This window comes from Pan troglodytes, chromosome 15 (genome assembly GCF_028858775.2).
Source record: "Pan troglodytes isolate AG18354 chromosome 15, NHGRI_mPanTro3-v2.0_pri, whole genome shotgun sequence".
NCBI classification, from domain to species: Eukaryota; Metazoa; Chordata; class Mammalia; order Primates; family Hominidae; genus Pan; species Pan troglodytes.
In genome coordinates, this window is record NC_072413.2 from 1499080 (window position 1) to 1507500 (window position 8421).

Consider the following 8421-nt stretch of genomic DNA (forward strand, 5'->3'; position numbering starts at 1 on the left):
TGGAACCCAAGGTAGAGGGAGTCAGCGGTCTGCACAGAGAGAGAGCTCCAGCCCTAGGCCCCACTGTGCAGACCGAATCAGAAGGAAGAGAGTCCTTCGTCCTAACTGCCACATCCCTCACATCCCCCCACTGAACTTGGGAGTGGATCCGTGTTCTAAACACGAGGTGACTCTCGGTTTGCAATGGATCACAAGGGGCCGGGCTTTCCAGAGTCGGCAGGATAAAGAAGTCATTCTGGCTGGGACTCCCCCATCCCACGGTAAACGGTCGGTAACGGTCGCTGGTGACTTTAAATGAGCCGGGGCTGGCCGGGCCGGAGCCGCTATGGGGGTGGGGGGTGGGGGGGTGGGGGGGCGGTGCCTGAGGCACTGCAGAAAGTGGGCCTGAGCCTCGAGGATGGCGGTGCTGCAGGGACCCGTCCAGGCTGCTATATGGCAAGCACGAAGCCACTATGCCTACCGAGATGCGGTTTTCCTCGCAGAACGCCTCTATGCAGAAGTACACTCAGAGGAAGCCTTGTTTTTACTGGCAACCTCTTCTTACCGCTCAGGAAAGGCCTATAAAACATATAGACTCTTGAAAGGACACAGTTGTACTACACCGCAATGCAAATACCTGCTTGCGAAATGTTGTGTTGGTCTCAGCAAGCTTGCAGAAGGGGATCAAATCTTATCGGGTGGAGTGTTTCATAAGCAGAAAAGCCACGATGATATTATTGTTCCTGAGTTCGCTGATTCAGCTCGCTTTCCCCTTCCATCGTTGGGACATGTATATTGCAAGACAGATCGGCTTACCAAAGGGTCAGAATGTGACCAAAAGAGCCTTCGTTGAAATCCTTTCCTCTGGTGTCCCTTTGAATCATGATGTGAAACAGGGGGGAAAAGCCAGATCCTGACCAAACATTTTGATTCACATCTCTAGAGAGCTTTAGCAACTGCCTGTCCAAGTGTTGCGCCAAAACACTGGGACCTCGTCCTAGTTTATGTCACAGACAGCCTGAGACCGTTCTTACGGAAACACCCCAGGACACCGTTGAATTAAACGGATTGAATTGAGAATCTTCCAATTCAAAGTACTCCTTGAATACAGACTCCCCAGTGTCTTCTATCGATTCAGCTGTCCTTTCACCTGATACGGTCCCACTGGGAACAGGAACTTCCATATGATCTAAACAGGTTCAACATAAACCAAAAACTGGTCGAAGTGTATTAGGAGGACCAGCAGCAGTTAGTCCATGAGCCCCAAGCGTTGGCATTTTGCCATTAGAAGCCCCAAGTCCCGGAGACGGATCCTATGGACAAAACTGCACTGGTATTAGACACCTTCTGTCGTTGACGTGCCATCCACCGGAGCCCCTTCAAAAAAGTCTGTTGCCAGAATCGGCCAAACCGGAACACAGTCTGTCTTCTCGCAGAGGGGAAAGAGCCGAAAGGTAACCCCAATTCTTGCAAAAACACAAAGTTCTGGTGCGCCGACAAGGGCAACACCTCAGGTATTGAGCCCCACTACGGCATCTCCCCCAAATGCACCGCCTCGAAGAAATTCACGACTCTTGACTAGTGACAGCTCCACAACCGAGGAGAATAGGAGAAAATTAAAAGGGAAGTTTCCACCTAAAATCCCAAACAGAAAAACAAAAAGTAAAGCTAATAAAGGAGGAATAACTCCACCGAACGTAAGTGATAGCCATGGAAGTGACAAAATTGGACTCTTCCATCATTCCAGAAGGGAAAATAGCCGCAATCGCGCCTCAGATTCAGGCTTTTAATCTACAAAAAGCAGCAGCAGCGGAAGGCTTGATGAGCCTTCCTCGTGAAAGGGGGAAAGGTTATTTAGCTTTGTGTTCTCACCACGGCAAAGAAGCTGTCAGTGTCTTGAGCCATCTAGCTTCTCACCACCGCAATACCGGTTGGGTACTGTGCCAAATTGGAAGGGCCTATTTTAAACTTTCAGAGTCCACGCAAGCTGAAAGAAAATTCTCAGAGGTTAGAAGGATTGAGAATTACAGAGTCGAAGGCATGGAGATCTGCTCTACAACACTTTGGCATCCTCCGAAAGATGTTGCTCTTTCAGTTCTGTCCAAAGACTTCACAGACAGGGATAAAACTTCGCCAGCCAGAGGCCTGGTGTGCTGCAGGGAACTGTTTCGGTCTGCAACGGGAACACGATATTGCGATTCAATTCTTCCAGAGAACTCTCGAAGTGGATCCAAATGATGCTTATGCCTATAGTGCATTAGGGCGTGAGCTTGTCTTCACTGAAGAATTGGACAAAGCATCAGCTTGTTTTCGAAATGCTATCAGGGTCAATCCCAGACATTGTAAGGCATGGTAAGTGGTAATGAAGTGTAAAGACAAAGCCCTATGGATGGTGCCGGTACTCGCTAGTTTTTCTGGTTAGATAGCTCTTTATTGTCACGAATTTGGTTAAAAATACTTAGGGATGGTACATAGTGCTGAATAACTTCTAACTAAGATGTTTCCTTATGAAACGTATGTCTTGAACAAACTCTGAAATGAACTCATGATCCTAGAATACCAGATCCTTATACTCAACAGTTTCAGTCTTCTAGCAAACTTTTGCAGACGCTGTAGTTGTCTTTGGTTCGTGTATGTGTTTCTTTAGTTGTGTGACTTGATTCGTTACTTTTTCTTCGAGCACCGAAGTGGTGATGGGGACAAGGAGCGCTTGGGAGATTGGAAAGGAATAGCATAGTTCGCTTATTGGAGAATAGAAAAATAGATGGAAACAACTCACGAGCTGCTGCTTTTTGACAGTGTTCCAGTTTACGGAGTTACTATGAAGAACTTCACGTACCCTTTCATGTAGCGGTCTCTCTGTTTTACTCTTTTGTACTCGTGTATAAGTGGGCACATAGGAAATTACTACCTAGGTCCTATTGTGATCAACTGAATAAGACATGAGAAAGTGTGGTCCTACCTCTGCCTCAACAGCATACTCACCGTTGACATTGATTGCATTTTTCTGGACTGACTTCATAGTTTAAACGTCAAGAGAAGGCCGGGCGCAGTGGCTCACGCCTGTCATCCCAGCACTTTGGGAGGCCGAGGCGGGCGGGTCACGAGGTCAAGAGATCGAGACCATCCGGGCCAACACGGTGAAACCCCGTCTCTATTAAAAGTATAAAGATTAGCTGGGCGTGGTGGTGGGCACCTGTAGTCCCAGCTACTCGGGAGGCTGAGGCAGGAGAATCGCTTGAACCCGGAGAGGTGGCGGTTGCAGTGAGCCGAGATCACACCATTGCACTCCAGCCTGGGCGACAGAGCGAGACGCCGTCTCAAGAGAAATACATTAAAAAAATAAATACATACATAAGTAAATATCAAGAGAAAGTATAATTCTGAAGTCATAACCCTGTGGTAGTTATTTTGTCAGATACGGTGGTCTTTGGGGTGACTTATTACAGCAGTGGAGTTCTATCATTTGATTTGCTTCTAAATCTGAAGCATTATATTACGGAAACATTTTTTGATTTGCGAATATGTTGTTCAATGGATCATATCTCATTTTGCTGTAGTAGTTACATGGCCCGAAAGATGGCCAAAAAGATAGTGCCAGCTACTGCTGACCAACGTCACAATCAACTTGCCAATACTGCCTTCTCTTCCGATGGCTATGTTCTCCGTCCTATTTTAAGAACTCAGTTCTTCATAAGACTTGTGTCGTTTTCGATTTTTTCCCAAGTCTGGTTGATCCTTGTGTTGTGATGTTTTTAAATGTGTATCGTCTGTTCAGCTCTTTTGCAGGAGTCGCATTCTTAAAAAAATCTTAACCCTATCAAAAATTGTGTTTCAAGGAGGATTATTCAGATCGGCCAGCTTTGACTAGGAAGAGTGTAAATGCTGACGTATTTAGGTAGCTCTAAATACTGAGCAACTTTATTCTAACCACAAAATGGATAGCCTTTCTTTTGTCTTCACTTTCGCTATCACTAGCACAGTGTTTAATACCTTTTCTTCATCTATAACACAATTATAATGATATAGGAAGCCACTCAAATAAGGCAGACATGTTGCGTTGCACTTAAAAAAAAAAAGAAGAAGAAGAAGAAGAAGAAGTCTCTCTGTGGCACAGAATGAGGTGTGGCTCGAATCTGGAATCTCCAGTGAAAACCAATGAAAGAGGGTGAAACCCCGTGTCTACAAAAAAAAAAAAAAAAAAAAAATGAGCCGGCCATGGTGGCGCTGAGACAGGAGAATCACTTGAACCCAGGAGGCAGAGGTTCCAGTGAGCTGAGATCACGCCGCTGCACTCCAGCCTGGGGGACAGAGCAAGACTCCATCTCAGAAACAAACAAACCCACCAAGCCAGTAAAGGTGTTTAATTCGATGGTGTCAGGCTCAGGTCTCTTGACAGGATACATCCAGCACCCGGGGGGAAACGTCGATGGGTGGGGTGGAATCTATTTTGTGGCCTCAAGGGAGGGTTTGAGAGGTAGTCCCGCAAGCGGTGATGGCCTAAGGAAGCCCCTCCGCCCAAGAAGCGATATTCATTTCTAGCCTGTAGCCACCCAAGAGGGAGAATCGGGCTCTCCACAGACCCCACAACCCCCAACCCACCCCACCCCCACCCCTCCCACCTCGTGAAATGGGCTCTCGCTCCGTCAGGCTCTATTCACACCGTGTGCTTTTGGAACCTCCAGCGTGTGTGCGTGGGTTGCGTGGTGGGGTGGGGCCGGCTGTGGACAGAGGAGGGGATCAAGCGGCGGTGTCCCGCGGGTGCCCGGGACGTGGGACGTGGGGCGTGGGTGGGGTGGCCAGAGCCTAGGGAACTCATCGCCGGTCAGGACGTCTCCCCTCCCGGTCCCCTCTCTGACCTACGCTCCACATCTTCGCCGTTCAGTGGGGACCTTGTGGGTGGAAGTCACCATCCCTTTGGACTTTAGCCGATGAAGGCCGGGCTCCCAAGAGTCTCCCCGGAGGCGGGGTCTTGGGCAGGCTCACAAGGATGCTGACGGTGACGGTTGGTGACGGTGATGTACTTCGGAGGCCTCGGGCCAATGCAGAGGTATCCATTTGACCTCGGTGGGACAGGTCAGCTTTGCGGAGTCCCGTGCGTCCTTCCAGAGACTCATCCAGCGCTAGCAAGCATGGTCCCGACGATCCCAGCTCCCAGCAGAGGCACTTTTGTTCACACAGGATCCTGGGCAGGAAAGTTCTCAGCAGGCTTAGGCCTCCTAGCCAAAAAGCCAAAACCACTTCTGGGATTTTTTTCAAAGAGCCAGTGGTTCCACAAGGGGCCGTGGGTAGTTGTGGAAATGGAGAGAAGTGTTTGCACATACATATTTGAGACAGAACGGACAGGGCTCGGTCACAGATCACTTAGGACACGGGCAGATGCACATTGAGAAAACTCTTCCGGCATCCTAGGGGACCAGAGGTACGATTTTTCGAGACAGTCGAGGGAGAAGCCACACCAGATTTTAGGATTGGATCTTTATTCCTATGTAGTTTCTATGAGGTATCCAAGTCCAGAAATCAACTCGCCAGTTCTGTACAGCATTCTGTAGGGAGATCAAATCTGGGATGTCAGAAGTTAAGAATTCGGGCCTTGGTGAGGGATTAGATTAGATGTACTTGAGCTTATTTTGCAAAAAAAGAGAGGGCGGGAGATAGCGAGAGCCAGAGCCAGAGCCAGAGACCGAGACAGACAGACAGACAGACAGAGAGAGAGAGAGAGAGACAGAGAGACAGAGACAGAGAGACAGAGACAGAGACAGACAGAGAGAGACAACGATACACAAAGAGGGAAAGACAGAAAAAGAGAGAGACAGAGACAGATAAAGAGACAGACGGAGAAAGACACAGATGGACAGAGACAGAGAGAAACAGAAAGAGAGAGAAACAGAGACAGGAAGGGAGAGAGACAGGCAGAGAGAGAGAGACAAACAGACAGGCAGACAGACAGGCAGAGAAAGAGAGTAAGACAGAAGGCAGACACACACCCCCCCCCACACCCCCCCCCCCACACACACACAGAGAGAGAGAGAGAGAGACAGAGACAGAGACAGACAGAGAGACAGAGAGAAAGAGACAGAGAGAGAAAGACAGAGAGAAACAGACAGAAAGAGAGACACAGACAGAGACAGAGAAACAGCCGACAGGGGGGAGAGAGAGAGAGAGAGACAGAGAGAGACAGACAGACAGACAGGCAGAGAAAGACAGTAAGACAGAAGACAGACACACAGAGAGAGACAGAGAGAAAGAAAGACAAAGACAGAGAGAGAGAGAGAGACAAACAGACAGACAGGGAGAGAGACAGAGAGACTAAGACAGAAGACAGACACAATGAGAGAGACAGAGACAGAGAGAAGGAAAGACAAAGAGAGACAGACAAAGAAAGACAGACACGGACAGAGAGAGACAGAGAGAAACAGACAGAAAGAGAGAGAGAGAGACACGCAGAGAGAGAGTGAGAGAGACAGGCAGGCAGAGAGAGAGTAAGACAGAAGACAGACAGAGTGAGACAGACAGGCAGAGAGAGACAGAGAGAAAGAAAGAGAGAGAGAGACACGCAGAGAGAGAGAGTGAGAGAGACAGGCAGGCAGAGAGAGAGTAAGACAGAAGACAGACAGAGTGACAGAGACAGGCAGAGAGAGACAGAGAGAAAGAAAGAGAGAGACAGACAGACAGAGAAAGACAGAGACGGAGAGAGAGACACAGAAAGAGAGAGAGAGACAGAGACAGAGAGAAACATACAGACAGGGGGAGGGAGAGAGAGAGAGAGAGAGAGAGAGAGAGAGAGACCGACAGACAGACAGGCAGACAGGCAGAGAAAGGGAGTAAGACAGAAGACAGACACAGTGAGAGAGACAGGCAGAGAGAGAGAGACAGAGAGAGAGAGAAACAGACAGGCAGAGAGAGAGAGACACAGAGAGAGAGAGAGAGAAGACAGACAGAGAAAGAGAGAGACAGAGACAGACAGAGAGACAGAGAGAGGGGGAGGAAGGGCGTGCTCAAGAAATAATCACACATATTTTATAATGCTTTTGATCACATAAACGGTGGCCGGGGTATACTTTGAAAACAACGACAACAACAACGACAACGACAACAGCAACGACAACAACAACAACAGCAACAACAACAGCAACAAGAGCAGCAGCAGCATGCGCCTACGGATTTCTAGAAAATAAGATGTCATGATGAAGTATATAGTAAACATCAACCGGCTCTCACTGCACGTTGAGAGATTCACAAAAGCGCTAGTTAACAACAGGAAAAAATAGCAGCTGACGTGTCTTGGGGGAAATAGACGTCTTCCTGAAAACTGGGGATTTCTACTTCACCTGAAAAGAAAGACATACGAGAAAGGAAAAACACGAACAAAACAAAACAAAACAAAACAAAACAAGCCAACAAACACGGGCCAAGGCACCGTCCCTGGAAATCTGAAGTGAGCAAAGTTATTAGTTTTCAGAAAGCGTTTCTATTTTGGGCAAGTACTAAGAAGGCCCAGACTAGAGCCGTGGCGCCCTTCGCATTGTGAAACTCTGCTGGCCGGAGGGCGGAGAAACTAAAACATCACGATTAAAGGTGACCGAGACCCAGCCAGGGTGAAGCTTTCCTAGGGAGGGAGGCCTGAGGCGGGAAGCAGCGGGGGGAAAAGCCTCACAACTGCAGACCCGCCCGCTTGCCCACGCGGGTCAAGGGCTATGCCATCGGCCCAAGCTGCCTCTGGGGAAGTGGGACCGTGCCGCCCCCATCTTCAAAAACGGTGGCCCCTGAGTGAGGCCTGACGCCCACCGATGCAAATGTCAGCCTGGCAAGAATGAGATCGCCGGCAAGGGGTGGGGGAAGGGGAGAGAAGACGGAGGCACACCGGGGTGGCTCTGGAAGGTTTCCAAGCAGGGTGTTGGGAGGCGGGGGGGTGGGGGGGGGGGTTGGGGGAAACCCACCTAACCGACTCACTAAATTAAGGTGAAGGGACGTGGGTAGTGGGGGGAAGCCGGGGGGCAACTTGAAAATTAAACTGACCCTTCCCAAAGCCCAAGTAGAAGAGTCTAGGCGCCAAAAACACAAAGAAAACTAAAGCGCCGATCAAAGAACAATAGGGCCCCCGCCAGGGCGGAGGTTCCCTAGGCAACGAGGGAGAGAGGGAGGGGCCTCCAGAAGGGAGAGAGAGAAACCCGTTGCCCCAGGCTCGGTGAAGTCGGCGAGACCTCCCTCCGTGTCACGTCGACTTTCAATAACAGTGGCCGCTAGGTGATGCCAGAAGACAACCGATGCCTGCCTGCAAATGTCCGTCAGCAGGGAAAAGAATTAATGAATTAATGAATTTCCTGATTTATTTAGAGACCGAGTCTCACTCACTCTACAGCCTGGGCCGTAGTGCAGTGGCGCGATCTCGGCTCCCTGCAAGCCTCCGCCTCCCAGGTTCAAGCGATTCTCCCGCCTCAG

General features: G+C 49.4%; 1 pseudogene; it reads left to right on the forward strand.

Annotated features, from left to right (window-relative positions):
* The first annotated feature begins 344 nt into the window (after positions 1-344).
* Positions 345-3524, forward strand: LOC134808251 (cell division cycle protein 27 homolog; annotated as a pseudogene).
* Positions 3525-8421: the final 4897 nt, after the last annotated feature.